A 6,061-nucleotide genomic window follows, 5' to 3' on the forward strand; every position below is an offset into this window, starting at 1 on the left:
AGGGCTGCTAAATGAGATATATCATCCACGAGGGAAGCCTCCTGCCTTGCTGCTGTTAGTTTGCTTTGAATTTAATTTAGTTTCATGGAAGCTTTAGTTTTCTAAGGGAGGAGGTCTGATATTATGCTCCTTCTCCAGAGGCAGCTTAAGTCTTCTTCATCAGGCTCAGTCTCGTACATCAGCTCTCTTACAATCTCCTGAATGGTTTTATAACAACAGAATATTTCATCAATTTTAAACACTTTTGAGACCATTTATTGATTTTGGTCTGTTTTATTTTGTGCTCAGTGGCATGCTTACTAAATATTTTTTTATGGAAGAAGGAGACAAGGTGCATCAAAATACAGAACAATTAAAATTTTACCATGTGCTTGTGTTTGTTTCAAAACAGGAAGCCAAATTTGAGCAACAAAGCTGAGAGTTGTTTCACTGTTGCATCATGAATGATTAAAAACTGTAAAAACCGTATCAATTTGCTTAATGCAAATAAAGCCAAGTTCAAAATAAAGACAGCCCAAGGTAAAAACGCCCCGGGTTGATGTAACAATTAATTGAGGGGTGTAATATGAATAATAATATCATATCATATCATATCATATCAGAACCTAAAGGATTGCACTGGATCGGCAAACATTCTGTCATACTGACCAATATGGCATGCCTGTCACAAAGAACTAAGCTAAGACTGCACGTGTCAGTGCACATTTGGAGTAAAATCACTAATGTGGATTTCTGTCCAAGTTTGCCTTAAATCCAGGAGTGAGTTGAGGGAACGCTCGCCAGTTCACGAGCCCCAACCTTTCAGTCCTTCCTTCTATAGTCTTTCAGTAATTTTCATTTGAAATGAAATTTAAATAACATGAATTTACACAAAGTTATTGACAAAAGATTTGTTCATTTGGTCCAATTCCAGTATGAAGTGTGAAGTTCCTACAGTTAACACAATCAACTGTCCCTCACTCCTACATAACAGAAACAGCCTCATAACTTTCGTCTTGATGCAAGGCAGACAAAGACCTGATGGCAGTCACACATGGAGGCAGATGACTTGCTCGGTGGCAGTAATGCACATCTGCATTGGTCACCGCTTTCCTGAACATGTAAGACACAATGGGGGAAATGCTCGTCAGACTTTAAGAGGCTTGAAGAGGACACCTGTCATGTTGTAAAGGAGAGCAGCACAGACGAGTTCGGGACGCTCCACCGTGGCGAGACGTGCCTGGTATCGTGCAGAGTGTGATGGCCACACACTTTAACACTGCAGCTGGAGCTGACTCGAAGCAACATCAAGCAAGATCTCATCTCTTTGATTGTTTTAAATAAGTTGAATCCGTATTTCTACTTTCACTAGTCTTTTTTTTACAGCATCTGTTCTACTTGCATAATCAATGTGTACTTCTGCTAACCGTGCTACTCTGTAAAGAATGGCTTGAATGCAGATGAGAAAATGTATCAAAGTACAATGACATTAAAGATTTGAGCATCATTAGCTACTCTCCCTCGGTAATAAACACAAATGTATTCAAGGAGGTGGCCATGCTACAGACACTTGCATACCGTAGGTCCGCTGAGGCCGGTTCAAGTTCACCACAGACGTTCACCTTTCCATTAATCGTATCCTGCAGTCCTAGTTAACGAGGTTGATTGGTTACTAGAGGACAATAAACACCGGGGGACGGGCTGACGGGGGCTGCTTTCTTTTATACATTGCTAATGATGCTTTGAGGTGCTGAACCGTTTCTCAGAATATTTCCATGAGTTAAGCACAGGCACATTTTCTTCTTTTATTTGCTTGTGCTTATTTACAGGCTCAGCTGAGGATTTTTCTTTAAATAATGTAGCAGAAGGACATGAAAGACATCTGCTCCCTCTTTCCCCCTCCTCTACTCTTCTCTTCCTCCCCTCTGTCTATTAACGTGCTTTATAACCTGTCGTATGTCACCTGCCCTCCAGACACCTAACAGTTTACTTGTGTCTGTGAATTGCGTGGCGCAGTCACTCACCTGCAGAGTTGCTGTGAGTTAACTAATTAACTAGTGTCAGCTTTATTAGAGCTCCTAGCAAGGCATTATTGTCAAGGTTCTCTGTGTTTAAGCCGGTGCTTCGGCTTACTGCACAATTTATTGTCTTGTCCTCACCTGACAGAAGGATAAATGGTCCAAAATAGAACGCATGCAAACATTGGCAGACCACAAGGACTGAGGCACTCCCTCCGTCTGAGGAAATATTCTGTGCACAAACGAAGGAGAAAATGGGGCATTTTAAATGTGAACAGCACGGCCTGATGCTTGCATTCGACTGACTGTATTCTATGTAACATTGTGCTAAAAAGTGTCACAGTCAGAAGATAAATGTGTCGTGGGCTATCAGCGGTGGCCAGCAGGAAGAGTGAGGGAGAGAAGCTATAAAGACAAACATTCATTCTCATTAGCTTGTCGCTGAATTACTTACCAACTCCCTACTGCACTGCTTTTCACTGAACTGCCCTTCACTGCCCATCTTTAAAACCACTGAGGACTTTTGCTGTGTTTGTCCTCTTTTCTCAATCTCCCTTCCGTCTCTGCTGTGACACACTTATTCTTGGGGAAACACACAAAACCTGGAGACACATGCTGTTCTTTTAGAGTTTCTGCTGCAAGAACGGAAGCCATACCCTCCTCCTCCTCCTCCTCCTCGTAGGTCTATGGAGTTGCTTCATTGTTGTTCATCCTCTCATGACATGTTTTACGCATGAAGTCCAGTTAATTAGTCTATATCATACATGACCTCATTACACTGGAGTGTGTGGTGGTGGCAACGGGGTAGCGCCTGCATGATGCGGAAAGTATCCTGCAGAGTCTCATAGCCATAATTAGATCACAACTACAGCTGAGTCTCTTTTCATTCACACTTGGCTTAACACCAGTCATGTGACAGAAGCAATGCACCTCGTAGAGTGCAGCAGGGACGACACAGGCCTACTGTATTTTTGTAGGCCAGCCTGGAAGTTGGCATTTTTATAGGTTACCCCAATCAAAATCAGATGGGACTTCTACACTGGATTTTAAATCCCTGGTTAAAAAATGCTGACAAACCTTAAAGGCTTAGAAATTCAAAAGGGAAGTGCAAAATATAATTGTATGGGACAAAGTATGAAAATATTTGTAAAAGATTCGATGGACAACATTTAGACCTCCTGGTCGGTAGGTGTCTCACTCACTCTTGCTGCACTGATCTATTCTTCTGGTTGCCAGATTGACACAACCAACATCATACTAGGTTACAGGAGCAATAATAAGAGATATTAATGTGATCTATCTTGAGCCTAAACATTTTGTGGTGTTATCAGAAATTGGCGATAACAACATGAACCTGTCCAAGGCTAAACATGATGACTTGAGCAAAAATGAGTGTTGGTAAATGTTAGCCCTGTCCGGTTAAAAATGGGCTGGCTCAGCATGGGTTTTCAGCCCCTTTTGGTCTTTCAGCCTTGGCCACCATAGCAAAGCTGAACCGGTACTGACCCTCATCCCGCTCCACTGTTTGTCCGACAGTATTTAAGACACATAACACAATGAAGCCTCAAGTTTCTCAGCCGGTTGATCCAACACCTGACCTCCCGCCGTCCACGACACATCGAGAACACACAATATCAAGGTGTTTATGCTCTTGGCTCAGAAATCCTTAACAGTTTGTCAGACGCTTAGCTAGAATGTAAATAATTTGATGAATTTGGATACATTTTTTTTCAATAATCGTTTCACCTCCATTTTCAGATAAATGAAGATTTTCATTCTGCACTCGTCTAAAAGTTCAGTTTCCATTTGAAAAAAATTGCTGTGTTAAAATTGCCCTTTGCACCTTTAATTTGGCAGCTACTTTTGAATGCAGTCATTGTCCTGTGTCAACCAAGTTAGTTTTCCTTGTATCTTGTTATTGTTCAGTCAAGATCTTGTTTGAGTTAAAGTCTGAGTATGGAGCAGCATGACTTCTCTTGGGCGAGAGCAAAAAGCCAGCCCCATGTTTTGCCAATTTGTCATCGCATGCAACCCCATCAGCATCTTTGAGATGAAGTGACTGTGCAGGGGTGTCGTTGTTGGACATCACTTTTCAAGGTCATCTATCAGCTGAGGGAACAGGAGCAAATGTGCAACTTGGAATCTTCATTGAATTGAGGCTTTTACATGCATTGCATGAAAGAGTCAGACAGTCCAGAGCTCAGGCGTCCTCATGCAGGGCTTTGATCAATACTTTAAGTGTGTAAATGGCAGTTACACAAGCTACTCTGCTTTTTTTTCTGTTTCACAAGAAAACTATGCAACCGTGTTCCTGAATTTCTGCTTGGATGGAGACTGAAACACACACAAACATCTAAACCATCAAACACTCCAGACTACAAACCCAGACTGGTAAATGAATCCAGCCCATATAGATAACACGACATCTTCATGAGGTTATCAATGGGTTTATGGTGTTATTAATGGACTGGGGAAACCAAATGTTGGAAATAATCCATTGGTGATTAAATGAACCGGCGCCAGCAAGAAAATGTGAGGGCGCAAAAACGAAGAGGAGAAAGAAAGTGATAGAAGCCTTCTGTTAATTTTTCTGTAAGCCAGCAATCTGTCTTCTAATGCCAATACTAACACAAGAGTTAATCATGACACACACACAACCCACTTGTATGTGAAGCACTCAGGCACACATATCCATGCAATTAGACGAGGCCGATAAATTACACATGCAATTATATAGACTTAAAAACATTGTTTGATGTGACACCAGAGTGTATCTGACTGCAGACAGGCTGAGGGGAATGAAAGAGAAAAGTCGCTAGCGCTGTGTTTGACTGAACCTGCCCAAAATCCATATGCATTAACACTTTCCTTTAAATTTGAAGTAACCTAACTCAACATTTCATTTCACAGTCCGTCCACAACCACTTCTTCACCCCAGGTATATGTTTGATCCTCGGTCAGAGTGGGGCATGTTGATGGCCTGGTAAAATATCTCTTCATCACACACAAGATGTCTCTTACTTTATGATAATCATGGCAGCCTGACAATCAAAGAGCAGACTGTTGCTTTGACTGTCCCACTGAGTTCAAAGTGTCACGCAACCACAAATTCAATTCCCATGTACGGAGTTGGTTTAGACTTGGTTTAGACTTTTTTGGGGGGGCTTCAAATATTTAAGTTTCCTTTTTTTTTTTTAAAAAAAAAAGAAAACTATATCAGAATATCTTAATCGATTGGAGATTGTTGAATGACATCAATGTGGTTGATGTTACAGTTTAAGGTTCTTCCCACAGCCTTCATTCCACCATTGCTACTACACAGCTATTGAGGTGTATTCAAGCCCTGCATGAAAAAGAACAAGTAAAACTTTAATTTCACTAAAAACTCAAAGGTTTTCACTAAAAACTCAAAGGTTTTCACTAAAAACTCAAAGGTTTAAGGGGATGGACTTGGGTTGACAATAATTCTGAACACAATGAAGGACTAACATTCACTTCTTTGACACTGCTTCCATTGGTAAAATTCACTTGAAATATTCAAGCCTTGTTTTTTGTGTGTGTTCTCAATCGCCAGATCCATCCTGTGCCCCAATTTACACCTTGTCAGGGTTCTAGAGGTGTAGTGGAGGCAGGTGGACCAAGATGCAGATGACAGCAGCAGGCGAGCAGGTAACTGAGGTGGTGGTTTAATAATGATGAGTCCATCTGACGAGGACTCACATCAGAATCTGATTTAAAATCTAAACTGAACTGACCACACAAGAATCATGAGCGAGAATGCGACAAAGGTAGACAGGAAATGTGTGTATGATCATTCCCAGGCGAATCTCTGCCTTTCGCACTGTGGATGTGAGTGGAAGCTACGACTAAATCTCCCGTCAGGTCTCAGATCACACATTGTCAACTCAGCATGACTTGCTGGTAAAGCACAGTAGACATGAGACAGTTGGAAGACTATTTTGACACTATACTGACAGTATCCTAGCATCTGTACCCATGAATTCCTTTCAAAACAGATCATCAATAAAAAAAATCTAGCTTTTATTTAAATAAATATATAAATA

The sequence above is a fragment of the Aulostomus chinensis genome, chromosome 7, assembly GCF_037954235.1.
Source record: "Aulostomus chinensis isolate RoL2024-O1b breed Wild chromosome 7, RoL_Achi_v1.0, whole genome shotgun sequence".
In the NCBI taxonomy this organism is placed as follows: domain Eukaryota; kingdom Metazoa; phylum Chordata; class Actinopteri; order Syngnathiformes; family Aulostomidae; genus Aulostomus; species Aulostomus chinensis.